This window comes from Oncorhynchus mykiss, chromosome 17 (genome assembly GCF_013265735.2).
Source record: "Oncorhynchus mykiss isolate Arlee chromosome 17, USDA_OmykA_1.1, whole genome shotgun sequence".
NCBI lineage: Eukaryota > Metazoa > Chordata > Actinopteri > Salmoniformes > Salmonidae > Oncorhynchus > Oncorhynchus mykiss.
The window spans coordinates 59,513,117-59,534,370 of record NC_048581.1 but is presented as its reverse complement, the minus strand read 5'-3'; the positions used below and the strand labels follow the sequence as shown (position 1 = coordinate 59,534,370).

General features: G+C 44.7%; 12 non-coding genes and 1 pseudogene across 12 annotated transcripts; all 13 read right to left on the bottom strand.

Moving 5' to 3' along the window:
* Window positions 1–1,393: 1,393 nt before the first annotated feature.
* Window positions 1,394–1,535, bottom strand: LOC118940543. Its single transcript, XR_005037139.1, has one exon. It is a non-coding gene; the product is annotated as a U4 spliceosomal RNA (small nuclear RNA).
* Window positions 1,536–2,665: 1,130 nt separating this feature from the next.
* LOC118940539 lies at window positions 2,666–2,807 on the bottom strand. Its single transcript, XR_005037135.1, has one exon. It is a non-coding gene; the product is annotated as a U4 spliceosomal RNA (small nuclear RNA).
* Window positions 2,808–3,940: 1,133 nt separating this feature from the next.
* LOC118940665 lies at window positions 3,941–4,082 on the bottom strand. The gene has a single exon (XR_005037251.1). It is a non-coding gene; the product is annotated as a U4 spliceosomal RNA (small nuclear RNA).
* A 1,130-nt stretch (window positions 4,083–5,212) lies between these two features.
* LOC118940538 lies at window positions 5,213–5,354 on the bottom strand. Its single transcript, XR_005037134.1, has one exon. It is a non-coding gene; the product is annotated as a U4 spliceosomal RNA (small nuclear RNA).
* A 1,130-nt stretch (window positions 5,355–6,484) lies between these two features.
* LOC118940537 lies at window positions 6,485–6,626 on the bottom strand. The gene has a single exon (XR_005037133.1). It is a non-coding gene; the product is annotated as a U4 spliceosomal RNA (small nuclear RNA).
* Window positions 6,627–7,756: 1,130 nt separating this feature from the next.
* LOC118940654 lies at window positions 7,757–7,898 on the bottom strand. The gene has a single exon (XR_005037241.1). It is a non-coding gene; the product is annotated as a U4 spliceosomal RNA (small nuclear RNA).
* A 1,130-nt stretch (window positions 7,899–9,028) lies between these two features.
* LOC118940643 lies at window positions 9,029–9,170 on the bottom strand. The gene has a single exon (XR_005037231.1). It is a non-coding gene; the product is annotated as a U4 spliceosomal RNA (small nuclear RNA).
* Window positions 9,171–10,300: 1,130 nt separating this feature from the next.
* LOC118940632 lies at window positions 10,301–10,442 on the bottom strand. Its single transcript, XR_005037220.1, has one exon. It is a non-coding gene; the product is annotated as a U4 spliceosomal RNA (small nuclear RNA).
* A 1,130-nt stretch (window positions 10,443–11,572) lies between these two features.
* Window positions 11,573–11,714, bottom strand: LOC118940621. Its single transcript, XR_005037209.1, has one exon. It is a non-coding gene; the product is annotated as a U4 spliceosomal RNA (small nuclear RNA).
* Window positions 11,715–12,844: 1,130 nt separating this feature from the next.
* On the bottom strand, window positions 12,845–12,986 carry LOC118940552. The gene has a single exon (XR_005037147.1). It is a non-coding gene; the product is annotated as a U4 spliceosomal RNA (small nuclear RNA).
* A 1,134-nt stretch (window positions 12,987–14,120) lies between these two features.
* LOC118940610 lies at window positions 14,121–14,262 on the bottom strand. The gene has a single exon (XR_005037198.1). It is a non-coding gene; the product is annotated as a U4 spliceosomal RNA (small nuclear RNA).
* A 1,129-nt stretch (window positions 14,263–15,391) lies between these two features.
* LOC118940599 lies at window positions 15,392–15,533 on the bottom strand. Its single transcript, XR_005037187.1, has one exon. It is a non-coding gene; the product is annotated as a U4 spliceosomal RNA (small nuclear RNA).
* Window positions 15,534–16,662: 1,129 nt separating this feature from the next.
* On the bottom strand, window positions 16,663–16,791 carry LOC118940562 (annotated as a pseudogene).
* Between the last annotated feature and the right edge of the window lie 4,463 nt (window positions 16,792–21,254).

Here is a 21,254-nt window from a genome sequence, read left to right as displayed (position 1 = left end):
TATTACAGCTACTCAAACTGTTTACAGTGTTTTGCACAGCTTCTCCTTTAACGGTAACATTGTGTTTTAACATTGCAATGTCTAGCAGTTCGCCCCCTACCTACCACTTTGGTGGATTCTTGATGACATGTCATTCATGGCAAGGTGGGGTACTTATTCAATAGATGTTACCTTTTTCCAGTAGTAAAAAAAACAATATCGAGAGCAAAGCATTTTGGGTAATCTGCACCACTGGCTCAGCTGCAATGGGTCGCAAACCCAAAACCTTTTCAACTCAACCTTGCCACCGCTGCCTCTAGTGGAAGTGTATAACGTGGCTAAGGGTACCTTACTTCTTGCAAGAATTAGAGGCAGTGTGGGGGCAAAACTGGAATTGTGGACCAATACCACCTGTTGCTGAACCTATTCTCCCCAAGACTACTTCTGACTATATTTCATGTCGTTCCAATGTAAAGTTTTGGGTTAAGTTGTCACCCAACAATAACCACTCCTCGGATGGACCTCATAGGCTATGATAATGCCACTGCGATAGAATATCAGAAATCTGCTATTCAAACTGCTTGCAGTATCTCGCACAGCTTCTCGGCAAACTGTATTATTTTTTGTTACATTGGTATGTCTAGCAGTTCGCCCCCTACCCACCTGTTGCTGAACCTATTCTCCCCAAGACTACTTCTGACTATATTTCATGTCGTTCCAATGTAAAGTTTTGGGTTAAGTTGTCACCCAACAATAACCACTCCTCGGATGGACCTCATAGGCTATGATAATGCCACTGCGATAGAATATCAGAAATCTGCTATTCAAACTGCTTGCAGTATCTCGCACAGCTTCTCGGCAAACTGTATTATTTTTTGTTACATTGGTATGTCTAGCAGTTCGCCCCCTACCTAAAATAGAATATAGCAACACTGGTGGATTCTCGATTACATGTAATTAATGGCAAGGTGGGGTACTTGTTCAATAGATGTTCCCTTTTTTCCTGGACAAAACCAATATCGAGAGCAAGGCACTTTGGGTAATCAGCACCGCTGGCTCAGCTGCAATGGGGGACGAACCCAAAACCTTTTCATGTAAATCTTGCCATAGCTGCCTCTAGAGGAGGCAAGACAAAGTGGGTCAAGTGGCTTTGGGTAACATACTACTTGCAACAATTCGAGGCAGTGTGGGGGCAAAGCTGAAACTGTGGGCCCAAACCCGCTGTTGCTGAGTTCATTCTCCCGAACCCTACTTCTGACACAGCATATACTACTGACACCTTTTTTCTGTTTCTACCTAGTTGCAAGATAATGTTCAACTGTCAGCTGAAGCATCAAAAAGGTTATATAATAAATGAGCTGGATGCAGCCCATGTTTGGTCTTGTCACTATCTTCTCTTTCACATGTATAGCAGTCTCACATGAGACTATCAAAAATTGCCAAGGCTGACTATGTTTCAAGTCATCCCAAGCGGGGTATTGGGTTAAGTTTTCAACCAGCAATAATCACGCCTCAGATGGACTTCATAGGCTATGATTTCGCCTCTGCGAAAGAATGATATATTACAGCTACTCAAACTGTTTACAGTGTTTTGCACAGCTTCTCCTTTAACGGTAACATTGTGTTTTAACATTGCAATGTCCAGCAGTTCGCCCCCTACCTACCACTTTGGTGGATTCTTGATGACATGTCATTCATGGCAAGGTGGGGTACTTATTCAATAGATGTTACCTTTTTCCAGTAGTAAAAAAAACAATATCGAGAGCAAAGCATTTTGGGTAATCTGCACCACTGGCTCAGCTGCAATGGGTCGCAAACCCAAAACCTTTTCAACTCAACCTTGCCACCGCTGCCTCTAGTGGAAGTGTATAACGTGGCTAAGGGTACCTTACTTCTTGCAAGAATTAGAGGCAGTGTGGGGGCAAAACTGGAATTGTGGACCAATACCACCTGTTGCTGAACCTATTCTCCCCAAGACTACTTCTGACTATATTTCATGTCGTTCCAATGTAAAGTTTTGGGTTAAGTTGTCACCCAACAATAACCACTCCTCGGATGGACCTCATAGGCTATGATAATGCCACTGCGATAGAATATCAGAAATCTGCTATTCAAACTGCTTGCAGTATCTCGCACAGCTTCTCGGCAAACTGTATTATTTTTTGTTACATTGGTATGTCTAGCAGTTCGCCCCCTACCTAACACTGGTGGATTCTCGATTACATGTAATTAATGGCAAGGTGGGGTACTTGTTCAATAGATGTTCCCTTTTTTCCTGGACAAAACCAATATCGAGAGCAAAGCACTTTGGGTAATCAGCACCGCTGGCTCAGCTGCAATGGGGGACGAACCCAAAACCTTTTCATGTAAATCTTGCCATAGCTGCCTCTAGAGGAGGCAAGACAAAGTGGGTCAAGTGGCTTTGGGTAACATACTACTTGCAACAATTCGAGGCAGTGTGGGGGCAAAGCTGAAACTGTGGGCCCAAACCCGCTGTTGCTGAGTTCATTCTCCCGAACCCTACTTCTGACACAGCATATACTACTGACACCTTTTTTCTGTTTCTACCTAGTTGCAAGATAATGTTCAACTGTCAGCTGAAGCATCAAAAAGGTTATATAATAAATGAGCTGGATGCAGCCCATGTTTGGTCTTGTCACTATCTTCTCTTTCACATGTATAGCAGTCTCACATGAGACTATCAAAAATTGCCAAGGCTGACTATGTTTCAAGTCATCCCAAGCGGGGTATTGGGTTAAGTTTTCAACCAGCAATAATCACGCCTCAGATGGACTTCATAGGCTATGATATCGCCTCTGCGAAAGAACAACATATTACAGCTACTCAAACTGTTTACAGTGTTTTGCACAGCTTCTCCTTTAACGGTAACATTGTGTTTTAACATTGCAATGTCTAGCAGTTCGCCCCCTACCTACCACTTTGGTGGATTCTTGATGACATGTCATTCATGGCAAGGTGGGGTACTTATTCAATAGATGTTACCTTTTTCCAGTAGTAAAAAAACAATATCGAGAGCAAAGCATTTTGGGTAATCTGCACCACTGGCTCAGCTGCAATGGGTCGCAAACCCAAAACCTTTTCAACTCAACCTTGCCACCGCTGCCTCTAGTGGAAGTGTATAACGTGGCTAAGGGTACCTTACTTCTTGCAAGAATTAGAGGCAGTGTGGGGGCAAAACTGGAATTGTGGACCAATACCACCTGTTGCTGAACCTATTCTCCCCAAGACTACTTCTGACTATATTTCATGTCGTTCCAATGTAAAGTTTTGGGTTAAGTTGTCACCCAACAATAACCACTCCTCGGATGGACCTCATAGGCTATGATAATGCCACTGCGATAGAATATCAGAAATCTGCTATTCAAACTGCTTGCAGTATCTCGCACAGCTTCTCGGCAAACTGTATTATTTTTTGTTACATTGGTATGTCTAGCAGTTCGCCCCCTACCTAACACTGGTGGATTCTCGATTACATGTAATTAATGGCAAGGTGGGGTACTTGTTCAATAGATGTTCCCTTTTTTCCTGGACAAAACCAATATCGAGAGCAAAGCACTTTGGGTAATCAGCACCGCTGGCTCAGCTGCAATGGGGGACGAACCCAAAACCTTTTCATGTAAATCTTGCCATAGCTGCCTCTAGAGGAGGCAAGACAAAGTGGGTCAAGTGGCTTTGGGTAACATACTACTTGCAACAATTCGAGGCAGTGTGGGGGCAAAGCTGAAACTGTGGGCCCAAACCCGCTGTTGCTGAGTTCATTCTCCCGAACCCTACTTCTGACACAGCATATACTACTGACAACTTTTTTCTGTTTCTACCTAGTTGCAAGATAATGTTCAACTGTCTGTCAGCTGAAGCATCAAAAAGGTTATATAATAAATGAGCTGGATGCAGCCCATGTTTGGTCTTGTCACTATCTTCTCTTTCACATGTATAGCAGTCTCACATGAGACTATCAAAAATTGCCAAGGCTGACTATGTTTCAAGTCATCCCAAGCGGGGTATTGGGTTAAGTTTTCAACCAGCAATAATCACGCCTCAGATGGACTTCATAGGCTATGATATCGCCTCTGCGAAAGAATGATATATTACAGCTACTCAAACTGTTTACAGTGTTTTGCACAGCTTCTCCTTTAACGGTAACATTGTGTTTTAACATTGCAATGTCTAGCAGTTCGCCCCCTACCTACCACTTTGGTGGATTCTTGATGACATGTCATTCATGGCAAGGTGGGGTACTTATTCAATAGATGTTACCTTTTTCCAGTAGTAAAAAAAACAATATCGAGAGCAAAGCATTTTGGGTAATCTGCACCACTGGCTCAGCTGCAATAGGTCGCAAACCCAAAACCTTTTCAACTCAACCTTGCCACCGCTGCCTCTAGTGGAAGTGTATAACGTGGCTAAGGGTACCTTACTTCTTGCAAGAATTAGAGGCAGTGTGGGGGCAAAACTGGAATTGTGGACCAATACCACCTGTTGCTGAACCTATTCTCCCCAAGACTACTTCTGACTATATTTCATGTCGTTCCAATGTAAAGTTTTGGGTTAAGTTGTCACCCAACAATAACCACTCCTCGGATGGACCTCATAGGCTATGATAATGCCACTGCGATAGAATATCAGAAATCTGCTATTCAAACTGCTTGCAGTATCTCGCACAGCTTCTCGGCAAACTGTATTATTTTTTGTTACATTGGTATGTCTAGCAGTTCGCCCCCTACCTAACACTGGTGGATTCTCGATTACATGTAATTAATGGCAAGGTGGGGTACTTGTTCAATAGATGTTCCCTTTTTTCCTGGACAAAACCAATATCGAGAGCAAAGCACTTTGGGTAATCAGCACCGCTGGCTCAGCTGCAATGGGGGACGAACCCAAAACCTTTTCATGTAAATCTTGCCATAGCTGCCTCTAGAGGAGGCAAGACAAAGTGGGTCAAGTGGCTTTGGGTAACATACTACTTGCAACAATTCGAGGCAGTGTGGGGGCAAAGCTGAAACTGTGGGCCCAAACCCGCTGTTGCTGAGTTCATTCTCCCGAACCCTACTTCTGACACAGCATATACTACTGACACCTTTTTTCTGTTTCTACCTAGTTGCAAGATAATGTTCAACTGTCAGCTGAAGCATCAAAAAGGTTATATAATAAATGAGCTGGATGCAGCCCATGTTTGGTCTTGTCACTATCTTCTCTTTCACATGATTAGCAGTCTCACATGAGACTATCAAAAATTGCCAAGGCTGACTATGTTTCAAGTCATCCCAAGCGGGGTATTGGGTTAAGTTTTCAACCAGCAATAATCACGCCTCAGATGGACTTCATAGGCTATGATATCGCCTCTGCGAAAGAACAACATATTACAGCTACTCAAACTGTTTACAGTGTTTTGCACAGCTTCTCCTTTAACGGTAACATTGTGTTTTAACATTGCAATGTCTAGCAGTTCGCCCCCTACCTACCACTTTGGTGGATTCTTGATGACATGTCATTCATGGCAAGGTGGGGTACTTATTCAATAGATGTTACCTTTTTCCAGTAGTAAAAAAAACAATATCGAGAGCAAAGCATTTTGGGTAATCTGCACCACTGGCTCAGCTGCAATAGGTCGCAAACCCAAAACCTTTTCAACTCAACCTTGCCACCGCTGCCTCTAGTGGAAGTGTATAACGTGGCTAAGGGTACCTTACTTCTTGCAAGAATTAGAGGCAGTGTGGGGGCAAAACTGGAATTGTGGACCAATACCACCTGTTGCTGAACCTATTCTCCCCAAGACTACTTCTGACTATATTTCATGTCGTTCCAATGTAAAGTTTTGGGTTAAGTTGTCACCCAACAATAACCACTCCTCGGATGGACCTCATAGGCTATGATAATGCCACTGCGATAGAATATCAGAAATCTGCTATTCAAACTGCTTGCAGTATCTCGCACAGCTTCTCGGCAAACTGTATTATTTTTTGTTACATTGGTATGTCTAGCAGTTCGCCCCCTACCTAACACTGGTGGATTCTCGATTACATGTAATTAATGGCAAGGTGGGGTACTTGTTCAATAGATGTTCCCTTTTTTCCTGGACAAAACCAATATCGAGAGCAAAGCACTTTGGGTAATCAGCACCGCTGGCTCAGCTGCAATGGGGGACGAACCCAAAACCTTTTCATGTAAATCTTGCCATAGCTGCCTCTAGAGGAGGCAAGACAAAGTGGGTCAAGTGGCTTTGGGTAACATACTACTTGCAACAATTCGAGGCAGTGTGGGGGCAAAGCTGAAACTGTGGGCCCAAACCCGCTGTTGCTGAGTTCATTCTCCCGAACCCTACTTCTGACACAGCATATACTACTGACACCTTTTTTCTGTTTCTACCTAGTTGCAAGATAATGTTCAACTGTCAGCTGAAGCATCAAAAAGGTTATATAATAAATGAGCTGGATGCAGCCCATGTTTGGTCTTGTCACTATCTTCTCTTTCACATGATTAGCAGTCTCACATGAGACTATCAAAAATTGCCAAGGCTGACTATGTTTCAAGTCATCCCAAGCGGGGTATTGGGTTAAGTTTTCAACCAGCAATAATCACGCCTCAGATGGACTTCATAGGCTATGATATCGCCTCTGCGAAAGAACAACATATTACAGCTACTCAAACTGTTTACAGTGTTTTGCACAGCTTCTCCTTTAACGGTAACATTGTGTTTTAACATTGCAATGTCTAGCAGTTCGCCCCCTACCTACCACTTTGGTGGATTCTTGATGACATGTCATTCATGGCAAGGTGGGGTACTTATTCAATAGATGTTACCTTTTTCCAGTAGTAAAAAAAACAATATCGAGAGCAAAGCATTTTGGGTAATCTGCACCACTGGCTCAGCTGCAATGGGTCGCAAACCCAAAACCTTTTCAACTCAACCTTGCCACCGCTGCCTCTAGTGGAAGTGTATAACGTGGCTAAGGGTACCTTACTTCTTGCAAGAATTAGAGGCAGTGTGGGGGCAAAACTGGAATTGTGGACCAATACCACCTGTTGCTGAACCTATTCTCCCCAAGACTACTTCTGACTATATTTCATGTCGTTCCAATGTAAAGTTTTGGGTTAAGTTGTCACCCAACAATAACCACTCCTCGGATGGACCTCATAGGCTATGATAATGCCACTGCGATAGAATATCAGAAATCTGCTATTCAAACTGCTTGCAGTATCTCGCACAGCTTCTCGGCAAACTGTATTATTTTTTGTTACATTGGTATGTCTAGCAGTTCGCCCCCTACCTAACACTGGTGGATTCTCGATTACATGTAATTAATGGCAAGGTGGGGTACTTGTTCAATAGATGTTCCCTTTTTTCCTGGACAAAACCAATATCGAGAGCAAAGCACTTTGGGTAATCAGCACCGCTGGCTCAGCTGCAATGGGGGACGAACCCAAAACCTTTTCATGTAAATCTTGCCATAGCTGCCTCTAGAGGAGGCAAGACAAAGTGGGTCAAGTGGCTTTGGGTAACATACTACTTGCAACAATTCGAGGCAGTGTGGGGGCAAAGCTGAAACTGTGGGCCCAAACCCGCTGTTGCTGAGTTCATTCTCCCGAACCCTACTTCTGACACAGCATATACTACTGACAACTTTTTTCTGTTTCTACCTAGTTGCAAGATAATGTTCAACTGTCAGCTGAAGCATCAAAAAGGTTATATAATAAATGAGCTGGATGCAGCCCATGTTTGGTCTTGTCACTATCTTCTCTTTCACATGTATAGCAGTCTCACATGAGACTATCAAAAATTGCCAAGGCTGACTATGTTTCAAGTCATCCCAAGCGGGGTATTGGGTTAAGTTTTCAACCAGCAATAATCACGCCTCAGATGGACTTCATAGGCTATGATATCGCCTCTGCGAAAGAATGATATATTACAGCTACTCAAACTGTTTACAGTGTTTTGCACAGCTTCTCCTTTAACGGTAACATTGTGTTTTAACATTGCAATGTCTAGCAGTTCGCCCCCTACCTACCACTTTGGTGGATTCTTGATGACATGTCATTCATGGCAAGGTGGGGTACTTATTCAATAGATGTTACCTTTTTCCAGTAGTAAAAAAAACAATATCGAGAGCAAAGCATTTTGGGTAATCTGCACCACTGGCTCAGCTGCAATGGGTCGCAAACCCAAAACCTTTTCAACTCAACCTTGCCACCGCTGCCTCTAGTGGAAGTGTATAACGTGGCTAAGGGTACCTTACTTCTTGCAAGAATTAGAGGCAGTGTGGGGGCAAAACTGGAATTGTGGACCAATACCACCTGTTGCTGAACCTATTCTCCCCAAGACTACTTCTGACTATATTTCATGTCGTTCCAATGTAAAGTTTTGGGTTAAGTTGTCACCCAACAATAACCACTCCTCGGATGGACCTCATAGGCTATGATAATGCCACTGCGATAGAATATCAGAAATCTGCTATTCAAACTGCTTGCAGTATCTCGCACAGCTTCTCGGCAAACTGTATTATTTTTTGTTACATTGGTATGTCTAGCAGTTCGCCCCCTACCTAACACTGGTGGATTCTCGATTACATGTAATTAATGGCAAGGTGGGGTACTTGTTCAATAGATGTTCCCTTTTTTCCTGGACAAAACCAATATCGAGAGCAAAGCACTTTGGGTAATCAGCACCGCTGGCTCAGCTGCAATGGGGGACGAACCCAAAACCTTTTCATGTAAATCTTGCCATAGCTGCCTCTAGAGGAGGCAAGACAAAGTGGGTCAAGTGGCTTTGGGTAACATACTACTTGCAACAATTCGAGGCAGTGTGGGGGCAAAGCTGAAACTGTGGGCCCAAACCCGCTGTTGCTGAGTTCATTCTCCCGAACCCTACTTCTGACACAGCATATACTACTGACAACTTTTTTCTGTTTCTACCTAGTTGCAAGATAATGTTCAACTGTCAGCTGAAGCATCAAAAAGGTTATATAATAAATGAGCTGGATGCAGCCCATGTTTGGTCTTGTCACTATCTTCTCTTTCACATGTATAGCAGTCTCACATGAGACTATCAAAAATTGCCAAGGCTGACTATGTTTCAAGTCATCCCAAGCGGGGTATTGGGTTAAGTTTTCAACCAGCAATAATCACGCCTCAGATGGACTTCATAGGCTATGATATCGCCTCTGCGAAAGAATGATATATTACAGCTACTCAAACTGTTTACAGTGTTTTGCACAGCTTCTCCTTTAACGGTAACATTGTGTTTTAACATTGCAATGTCTAGCAGTTCGCCCCCTACCTACCACTTTGGTGGATTCTTGATGACATGTCATTCATGGCAAGGTGGGGTACTTATTCAATAGATGTTACCTTTTTCCAGTAGTAAAAAAAACAATATCGAGAGCAAAGCATTTTGGGTAATCTGCACCACTGGCTCAGCTGCAATGGGTCGCAAACCCAAAACCTTTTCAACTCAACCTTGCCACCGCTGCCTCTAGTGGAAGTGTATAACGTGGCTAAGGGTACCTTACTTCTTGCAAGAATTAGAGGCAGTGTGGGGGCAAAACTGGAATTGTGGACCAATACCACCTGTTGCTGAACCTATTCTCCCCAAGACTACTTCTGACTATATTTCATGTCGTTCCAATGTAAAGTTTTGGGTTAAGTTGTCACCCAACAATAACCACTCCTCGGATGGACCTCATAGGCTATGATAATGCCACTGCGATAGAATATCAGAAATCTGCTATTCAAACTGCTTGCAGTATCTCGCACAGCTTCTCGGCAAACTGTATTATTTTTTGTTACATTGGTATGTCTAGCAGTTCGCCCCCTACCTAACACTGGTGGATTCTCGATTACATGTAATTAATGGCAAGGTGGGGTACTTGTTCAATAGATGTTCCCTTTTTTCCTGGACAAAACCAATATCGAGAGCAAAGCACTTTGGGTAATCAGCACCGCTGGCTCAGCTGCAATGGGGGACGAACCCAAAACCTTTTCATGTAAATCTTGCCATAGCTGCCTCTAGAGGAGGCAAGACAAAGTGGGTCAAGTGGCTTTGGGTAACATACTACTTGCAACAATTCGAGGCAGTGTGGGGGCAAAGCTGAAACTGTGGGCCCAAACCCGCTGTTGCTGAGTTCATTCTCCCGAACCCTACTTCTGACACAGCATATACTACTGACAACTTTTTTCTGTTTCTACCTAGTTGCAAGATAATGTTCAACTGTCAGCTGAAGCATCAAAAAGGTTATATAATAAATGAGCTGGATGCAGCCCATGTTTGGTCTTGTCACTATCTTCTCTTTCACATGTATAGCAGTCTCACATGAGACTATCAAAAATTGCCAAGGCTGACTATGTTTCAAGTCATCCCAAGCGGGGTATTGGGTTAAGTTTTCAACCAGCAATAATCACGCCTCAGATGGACTTCATAGGCTATGATATCGCCTCTGCGAAAGAATGATATATTACAGCTACTCAAACTGTTTACAGTGTTTTGCACAGCTTCTCCTTTAACGGTAACATTGTGTTTTAACATTGCAATGTCTAGCAGTTCGCCCCCTACCTACCACTTTGGTGGATTCTTGATGACATGTCATTCATGGCAAGGTGGGGTACTTATTCAATAGATGTTACCTTTTTCCAGTAGTAAAAAAAACAATATCGAGAGCAAAGCATTTTGGGTAATCTGCACCACTGGCTCAGCTGCAATGGGTCGCAAACCCAAAACCTTTTCAACTCAACCTTGCCACCGCTGCCTCTAGTGGAAGTGTATAACGTGGCTAAGGGTACCTTACTTCTTGCAAGAATTAGAGGCAGTGTGGGGGCAAAACTGGAATTGTGGACCAATACCACCTGTTGCTGAACCTATTCTCCCCAAGACTACTTCTGACTATATTTCATGTCGTTCCAATGTAAAGTTTTGGGTTAAGTTGTCACCCAACAATAACCACTCCTCGGATGGACCTCATAGGCTATGATAATGCCACTGCGATAGAATATCAGAAATCTGCTATTCAAACTGCTTGCAGTATCTCGCACAGCTTCTCGGCAAACTGTATTATTTTTTGTTACATTGGTATGTCTAGCAGTTCGCCCCCTACCTAACACTGGTGGATTCTCGATTACATGTAATTAATGGCAAGGTGGGGTACTTGTTCAATAGATGTTCCCTTTTTTCCTGGACAAAACCAATATCGAGAGCAAAGCACTTTGGGTAATCAGCACCGCTGGCTCAGCTGCAATGGGGGACGAACCCAAAACCTTTTCATGTAAATCTTGCCATAGCTGCCTCTAGAGGAGGCAAGACAAAGTGGGTCAAGTGGCTTTGGGTAACATACTACTTGCAACAATTCGAGGCAGTGTGGGGGCAAAGCTGAAACTGTGGGCCCAAACCCGCTGTTGCTGAGTTCATTCTCCCGAACCCTACTTCTGACACAGCATATACTACTGACACCTTTTTTCTGTTTCTACCTAGTTGCAAGATAATGTTCAACTGTCAGCTGAAGCATCAAAAAGGTTATATAATAAATGAGCTGGATGCAGCCCATGTTTGGTCTTGTCACTATCTTCTCTTTCACATGATTAGCAGTCTCACATGAGACTATCAAAAATTGCCAAGGCTGACTATGTTTCAAGTCATCCCAAGCGGGGTATTGGGTTAAGTTTTCAACCAGCAATAATCACGCCTCAGATGGACTTCATAGGCTATGATATCGCCTCTGCGAAAGAATGATATATTACAGCTACTCAAACTGTTTACAGTGTTTTGCACAGCTTCTCCTTTAACGGTAACATTGTGTTTTAACATTGCAATGTCTAGCAGTTCGCCCCCTACCTACCACTTTGGTGGATTCTTGATGACATGTCATTCATGGCAAGGTGGGGTACTTATTCAATAGATGTTACCTTTTTCCAGTAGTAAAAAAAACAATATCGAGAGCAAAGCATTTTGGGTAATCTGCACCACTGGCTCAGCTGCAATGGGTCGCAAACCCAAAACCTTTTCAACTCAACCTTGCCACCGCTGCCTCTAGTGGAAGTGTATAACGTGGCTAAGGGTACCTTACTTCTTGCAAGAATTAGAGGCAGTGTGGGGGCAAAACTGGAATTGTGGACCAATACCACCTGTTGCTGAACCTATTCTCCCCAAGACTACTTCTGACTATATTTCATGTCGTTCCAATGTAAAGTTTTGGGTTAAGTTGTCACCCAACAATAACCACTCCTCGGATGGACCTCATAGGCTATGATAATGCCACTGCGATAGAATATCAGAAATCTGCTATTCAAACTGCTTGCAGTATCTCGCACAGCTTCTCGGCAAACTGTATTATTTTTTGTTACATTGGTATGTCTAGCAGTTCGCCCCCTACCTAACACTGGTGGATTCTCGATTACATGTAATTAATGGCAAGGTGGGGTACTTGTTCAATAGATGTTCCCTTTTTTCCTGGACAAAACCAATATCGAGAGCAAAGCACTTTGGGTAATCAGCACCGCTGGCTCAGCTGCAATGGGGGACGAACCCAAAACCTTTTCATGTAAATCTTGCCATAGCTGCCTCTAGAGGAGGCAAGACAAAGTGGGTCAAGTGGCTTTGGGTAACATACTACTTGCAACAATTCGAGGCAGTGTGGGGGCAAAGCTGAAACTGTGGGCCCAAACCCGCTGTTGCTGAGTTCATTCTCCCGAACCCTACTTCTGACACAGCATATACTACTGACACCTTTTTTCTGTTTCTACCTAGTTGCAAGATAATGTTCAACTGTCAGCTGAAGCATCAAAAAGGTTATATAATAAATGAGCTGGATGCAGCCCATGTTTGGTCTTGTCACTATCTTCTCTTTCACATGTATAGCAGTCTCACATGAGACTATCAAAAACTGCCAAGGCTGACTATGTTTCAAGTCATCCCAAGCGGGGTATTGGGTTAAGTTTTCAACCAGCAATAATCACGCCTCAGATGGACTTCATAGGCTATGATATCGCCTCTGCGAAAGAACGACATATTACAGCTACTCAAACTGTTTACAGTGTTTTGCACAGCTTCTCCTTTAACGGTAACATTGTGTTTTAACATTGCAATGTCTAGCAGTTCGCCCCCTACCTACCACTTTGGTGGATTCTTGATGACATGTCATTCATGGCAAGGTGGGGTACTTATTCAATAGATGTTACCTTTTTCCAGTAGTAAAAAAAACAATATCGAGAGCAAAGCATTTTGGGTAATCTGCACCACTGGCTCAGCTGCAATGGGTCGCAAACCCAAAACCTTTTCAACTCAACCTTGCCACCGCTGCCTCTAGTGGAAGTGTATAACGTGGCTAAGGGTACCTTACTTCTTGCAAGAATTAGAGGCAGTGTGGGGGCAAAACTGGAATTGTGGACCAATACCACCTGTTGCTGAACCTATTCTCCCCAAGACTACTTCTGACTATATTTCATGTCGTTCCAATGTAAAGTTTTGGGTTAAGTTGTCACCCAACAATAACCACTCCTCGGATGGACCTCATAGGCTATGATAATGCCACTGCGATAGAATATCAGAAATCTGCTATTCAAACTGCTTGCAGTATCTCGCACAGCTTCTCGGCAAACTGTATTATTTTTTGTTACATTGGTATGTCTAGCAGTTCGCCCCCTACCTAACACTGGTGGATTCTCGATTACATGTAATTAATGGCAAGGTGGGGTACTTGTTCAATAGATGTTCCCTTTTTTCCTGGACAAAACCAATATCGAGAGCAAAGCACTTTGGGTAATCAGCACCGCTGGCTCAGCTGCAATGGGGGACGAACCCAAAACCTTTTCATGTAAATCTTGCCATAGCTGCCTCTAGAGGAGGCAAGACAAAGTGGGTCAAGTGGCTTTGGGTAACATACTACTTGCAACAATTCGAGGCAGTGTGGGGGCAAAGCTGAAACTGTGGGCCCAAACCCGCTGTTGCTGAGTTCATTCTCCCGAACCCTACTTCTGACACAGCATATACTACTGACAACTTTTTTCTGTTTCTACCTAGTTGCAAGATAATGTTCAACTGTCTGTCAGCTGAAGCATCAAAAAGGTTATATAATAAATGAGCTGGATGCAGCCCATGTTTGGTCTTGTCACTATCTTCTCTTTCACATGTATAGCAGTCTCACATGAGACTATCAAAAATTGCCAAGGCTGACTATGTTTCAAGTCATCCCAAGCGGGGTATTGGGTTAAGTTTTCAACCAGCAATAATCACGCCTCAGATGGACTTCATAGGCTATGATATCGCCTCTGCGAAAGAATGATATATTACAGCTACTCAAACTGTTTACAGTGTTTTGCACAGCTTCTCCTTTAACGGTAACATTGTGTTTTAACATTGCAATGTCTAGCAGTTCGCCCCCTACCTACCACTTTGGTGGATTCTTGATGACATGTCATTCATGGCAAGGTGGGGTACTTATTCAATAGATGTTACCTTTTTCCAGTAGTAAAAAAACAATATCGAGAGCAAAGCATTTTGGGTAATCTGCACCACTGGCTCAGCTGCAATGGGTCGCAAACCCAAAACCTTTTCAACTCAACCTTGCCACCGCTGCCTCTAGTGGAAGTGTATAACGTGGCTAAGGGTACCTTACTTCTTGCAAGAATTAGAGGCAGTGTGGGGGCAAAACTGGAATTGTGGACCAATACCACCTGTTGCTGAACCTATTCTCCCCAAGACTACTTCTGACTATATTTCATGTCGTTCCAATGTAAAGTTTTGGGTTAAGTTGTCACCCAACAATAACCACTCCTCGGATGGACCTCATAGGCTATGATAATGACACTGCGATAGAATATCAGAAATCTGCTATTCAAACTGCTTGCAGTATCTCGCACAGCTTCTCGGCAAACTGTATTATTTTTTGTTACATTGGTATGTCTAGCAGTTCGCCCCCTACCTAACACTGGTGGATTCTCGATTACATGTAATTAATGGCAAGGTGGGGTACTTGTTCAATAGATGTTCCCTTTTTTCCTGGACAAAACCAATATCGAGAGCAAAGCACTTTGGGTAATCAGCACCGCTGGCTCAGCTGCAATGGGGGACGAACCCAAAACCTTTTCATGTAAATCTTGCCATAGCTGCCTCTAGAGGAGGCAAGACAAAGTGGGTCAAGTGGCTTTGGGTAACATACTACTTGCAACAATTCGAGGCAGTGTGGGGGCAAAGCTGAAACTGTGGGCCCAAACCCGCTGTTGCTGAGTTCATTCTCCCGAACCCTACTTCTGACACAGCATATACTACTGACACCTTTTTTCTGTTTCTACCTAGTTGCAAGATAATGTTCAACTGTCAGCTGAAGCATCAAAAAGGTTATATAATAAATGAGCTGGATGCAGCCCATGTTTGGTCTTGTCACTATCTTCTCTTTCACATGTATAGCAGTCTCACATGAGACTATCAAAAATTGCCAAGGCTGACTATGTTTCAAGTCATCCCAAGCGGGGTATTGGGTTAAGTTTTCAACCAGCAATAATCACGCCTCAGATGGACTTCATAGGCTATGATATCGCCTCTGCGAAAGAATGATATATTACAGCTACTCAAACTGTTTACAGTGTTTTGCACAGCTTCTCCTTTAACGGTAACATTGTGTTTTAACATTGCAATGTCTAGCAGTTCGCCCCCTACCTACCACTTTGGTGGATTCTTGATGACATGTCATTCATGGCAAGGTGGGGTACTTATTCAATAGATGTTACCTTTTTCCAGTAGTAAAAAAACAATATCGAGAGCAAAGCATTTTGGGTAATCTGCACCACTGGCTCAGCTGCAATGGGTCGCAAACCCAAAACCTTTTCAACTCAACCTTGCCACCGCTGCCTCTAGTGGAAGTGTATAACGTGGCTAAGGGTACCTTACTTCTTGCAAGAATTAGAGGCAGTGTGGGGGCAAAACTGGAATTGTGGACCAATACCACCTGTTGCTGAACCTATTCTCCCCAAGACTACTTCTGACTATATTTCATGTCGTTCCAATGTAAAGTTTTGGGTTAAGTTGTCACCCAACAATAACCACTCCTCGGATGGACCTCATAGGCTATGATAATGCCACTGCGATAGAATATCAGAAATCTGCTATTCAAACTGCTTGCAGTATCTCGCACAGCTTCTCGGCAAACTGTATTATTTTTTGTTACTTTGGTATGTCTAGCAGTTCGCCCCCTACCTAACACTGGTGGATTCTCGATTACATGTAATTAATGGCAAGGTGGGGTACTTGTTCAATAGATGTTCCCTTTTTTCCTGGACAAAACCAATATCGAGAGCAAAGCACTTTGGGTAATCAGCACCGCTGGCTCAGCTGCAATGGGGGACGAACCCAAAACCTTTTCATGTAAATCTTGCCATAGCTGCCTCTAGAGGAGGCAAGACAAAGTGGGTCAAGTGGCTTTGGGTAACATACTACTTGCAACAATTCGAGGCAGTGTGGGGGCAAAGCTGAAACTGTGGGCCCAAACCCGCTGTTGCTGAGTTCATTCTCCCGAACCCTACTTCTGACACAGCATATACTACTGACACCTTTTTTCTGTTTCTACCTAGTTGCAAGATAATGTTCAACTGCCAGCTGAAGCATCAAAAAGGTTATATAATAAATGAGCTGGATGCAGCCCATGTTTGGTCTTGTCACTATCTTCTCTTTCACATGTATAGCAGTCTCACATGAGACTATCAAAAATTGCCAAGGCTGACTATATTTCAAGTCATCCCAAGCGGGGTATTGGGTTAAGTTTTCAACCAGCAATAATCACGCCTCAGATGGTGGTTAAAATAATTTATTACAATCAATACCATTCATACTATTACAAAATCATCATTCTCATTCATTCTTAATTAATTCTATTTACAAAAACATCAAACAAAAACAAACCTCAGGGGAGCATCGTCCCTCCCCGTCATACCTAACCAATACCTAACCCTTTCCCTATCTCCCCTTCCCTAATCTATCCCCTTACCAAACTCACTCTAACACTCCCAGCCCTAAACCCCCTTTCCACCTCTCCCGTGCCGCATGCTTCCCCCACTTCCTCTCCTCCCTCTTCATCTTCCCCCTCAAATCACCTTCCACCCTTCTCACTATCCCTTCCACCCCCCAATCTCTCCCTGTCTTGACTAAATTCTGCCTGGCTTCCCACAGTCCCTTTTTAAAGAGACTCATGAGAAGCCAGAGCAGAAACCTGTCCCTATCCGTTCCCTTTGCTCTCCCTACGCCTCTCTCTAGCCTAGCCCATGTCAAAACAAAATCACTCCTAACCACACCTAGCATTACCCGTGCCCTAGCCCAGACTAGTCCGGCAAAGGCACAGTCCCAAAAGGCATGGCGCACAGTCTCCTCCCTGCCACAAGAGGATCTTGGACAGATGGGGGATTGCACCAAACTATACCGGTACAAGATGGCACGTACCAGCAAGCGCTTATGGAGGCCCAACCAATTCAGGTCCTTGAGCCTATTGTCCAGGCCCCGCGCCTGCACTCCCTCCCAGACCACTGACGAGATGCCCGCTACAGGCGCAGGACTCCCTGCCTGCCTGACCTCCTCGTACAGGTGCCTGTGGTCTAAACCTACTCGGGCAACTTCAACCTCGGGGTGCGCACGCAGCCACTTGGCCGCATGGCCAAAATGCCACGGCAGCTGTTCCGCCCGAGGACCCGCGTTAGACCACACCATTACGCTTCTCGCCTTATACGAGAAGAACACCCGCAGGAGGTAACCGGACGGGTGTATAACCGGACGAGCAAGCTCCGTCAACAAGAAAGAAACAAAAATGGCGTCCAGCTTGAGGGGGAAATGTGGTACCCCCCTACCTCCCTCCCCGATGGGACAGATCATGCGTGCCCTGGCGACCCACTCGCACCTGCCACTCCACATAAACTGAAACACAAGCCTCACTAGAGGCCTCCTCAGACAAGCCGGCAATGGGTAGATGTATGCCACATACAAAAGAGACGGCAACACATCCACCTTTAGGACCAGGACTTTGCCCATAAAAGACAAATACCTAGCCTTCCACATTGCTAGCTTCCTCTGTACCACTGCGATACGCATGTTCCAGTTTAGCGTCGCTGAGCCGGAGGTCTCAAAATGAACCCCGAGAATCCTCAGGGCCCCTTCACAGAGAGATAACCCCCCAGGCACATCCGTTCTACCGCGCCATCTTCCGAAAAACTTGACGGAAGACTTTGCATGGTTCAGAACTGCTCCCGACGCTCGGGTGAAATCCCCAAAGATGGCAAGGGACCTTGTCAGGCACGAGTCCTTGCACAACAGCAAGGAAGTGTCGTCGGCGTACTGCGTCATCTTAACACGCAGCCCACCGCTTCCAGGGATCAACAAGCCTTCCACCCCTGTGTCTGCCCTAATGGCAGCCCCCAGAGGCTCCATGTACAGAACGAAGAGGAGAGCCGAGAGTGGGCATCCCTGCCTGACCCCAGACGAGAGGTCAAAAACGTCACCTAAGTGACTATTTACACTAACTCGACACCCCGCTCCGACATATAAAGTACGGATCCATCCTATAAACTTCTCCCCAAATCCTAATCTACCTAACACCCTGAATAGAAAAGATCTATTCACGCGATCAAAAGCTTTCGCCTGATCTAGCGCTGCTACCATTAAAGGCAGCCCTCTATCTTCAACCCAAGCGATGGAATCCCTGATCAACTGTAGGTTCCATCTTATAGAGCGGCCCTCTACCTCGCACGTCTGATCCTCGTGGACGACGTAGGGAAGGGCTGTGCGCAACCGGTCTGCTAAAACCTTTGCAAGAATCTTGTAATCTACGCACAGCATGGTCAATGGCCGCCAGTTGCCAAGGTCAGTTGCTTCCCCCTTCTTATAAAGAAGTGACAGCACACCAACAGCCAGGACACCAACACCCCCCCGGGACCCCCGTCTCAAGGATGGCCTTCAAGACTTCGAGAACCACTGTTCCAAGTATACCCCAAAACTTGAGGTAAAACTCAGCCGGCAGCCCATCCATCCCAGGCACCTTCCCTTTTCCCATCCTCCTAAGAGCGCTCTCAACCTCTTCTAGTGAGATCTGGGCCTCCATCACGTCTCTAATGTCCTCTGGCAACCGCCGGGACAAGTGTTCTAAAAACACGTTTCCCTGCTCTACATCTATTTCCCTTTCCTTAAATAAACCTTGGAAATGATCAGTTGTCACCCTGACCATTTCCTCTGGTTTACTTACTATACTACCATTTTCTTCCCTAACTCCCTGCATTACCTTCCTACTCTGTCTGGCCCTAACATACACCGACTTAAAGAACATAGCGGAACAAGTCTCATTATGTTCTAGAAAGCCACTATGCGCACGCTCCAGGAAAGCTCGAGCCTTCTGCTCCTGCAGCTCCCTGAGCTGCGCCTTTAGGGTTGCGAATCTCTCCCAGTCAATTGACCCGCCGAGGTTGCCTGCCTCGTACTCGAGTTCAATTAACCTTTGGATACGATCCACCTCCCTCCTTTCCTCCCTTTTTTTCCTTCTACAATATCCTATTATAAAAGCCCTTATCCTCCCCTTGACTAAATCCCACCACTCTAACACCCCCTCGCACATGGACCGGAGGCCGTCAAGCCTCCGAAAGAAACAAAAAAATGCATCAACGAAAGCCTGCTCCTCCAGTATATCCCGATCTAACTTCCAGTACCCCCCACCGAAGAGGCAGACTGGCGACCCCACCTGCAGGAACACCCCGTCGTGATCCATGAAGAAAACAGGCAACAGCCGCCCAGACAACTGACCCAAAGACCTGGATACAAAAAATGTAGTCGAGCCTCCGCGCAACCCCCCTGGAGTTACGCCATGTAGGACCGACCATTGCCGGAGTAGTGTGCAGGCCACCATCAACCAGACCATGGCAAGCCATTAGCCCAGAGATGGCACCTGCACTGCTATCACCGCCTACCCCTAAATCTATATTAAAGTCTCCTCCTATCACCAAGTGCCTGTTTGTAACACACAGGGGCGCCAGACAGTCCACCATCTCCCTCCTGTCTGCCGCCACCTGTGGCCCATACACCCCAATTAACCTATATCTAGCTTCTCTAAACTTAACATCTATCCCCAAAACTCTACCCTGCATTATTACAAAAGTGTTCTCTATTTTAACCTCTCTATGCCCACACAAAATCCCTACTCCTGTTGAGTGCACCCCTCCTATGCCCCAAAAAGATTCCCCCTTATCCCACTCCCTCTTAAATCTACACACATCCCCACCATCCCTCAGGTGAACCTCCTGTAAAAAACAGAAATCAAACCCCACACCCTCTAAATAACAAAAAACCGCCCTCCTTTTAACATTATCCCTTAACCCCCTAACATTTAGACTAAAAAAAGAAACAGAACTATTCATTTAATTATTTACAACAAATAAAAAACCCAAAACCCAAAGAAAAACCAGGAGACTCACCCGATGCTCCCCTGGTCCATCTCCACCGGCGGGGACGTCCTCTCCTCTCCTGACGCCCCCCCGTCCTCCATCCCAACCCATGATCCAGGCAGTGTGTTGGGTCCTCCCTCCCCCCTCCCTGTTTGCCTCGGGGCTGCATGTAGGGGACCCCATCTCCCCAAACAGGAGTTGGGATCCCTCTAGCAAACAACCCACCGACCCCTCACTGGAGTCATCCACTAAAATGCAAGGGGCTGAGGCAAACCGGGAGGAGAAATTACCCTCCCCCTAAAATAGGCCTGGAATTAGTTAATTGGTTGATCTAAGAGTTGACTGATGTTAAGAAATGTAGATACCGTTAAAATCTAAACAAATAAGGAGCGGTACGCTGTGAATTAACGTGTGGAAATTTGAATGTGTATGTAATGTATATAATGTTTTCTTTAAATGAGGTAAACAGGTATGCCCTGGGTTACTGTTGTTATGTTTTATTGTAAGTGTTTTGTTATTCATGATACTTAGAAAATACAATGTAAGGTAAGGTTGGATTTTTTTGTGACTGCTTTACATAATGAGATAGCAGACATGTGTACTCTGTAGGTAGTTTTGCACATTTGGATAGACATAAGATCATCGATACCATATTAATCACTGTAGGTGATATCCCAGTGTGGACACAACACCCAGTTGTGGGACCACTAATTATGCAATATTTTGATAATGGTATGGGTTTCCCTGTTCACATAGGGAGGGTTTGAAATCTAAGAACAGCCCTAACCGGTTTCTCCTTTTGTCATGTCTGTCTCATTCCCTGCTTGTTTTCTGTGAGTGTGTGAGTGACAGAGCAGGAACCATGG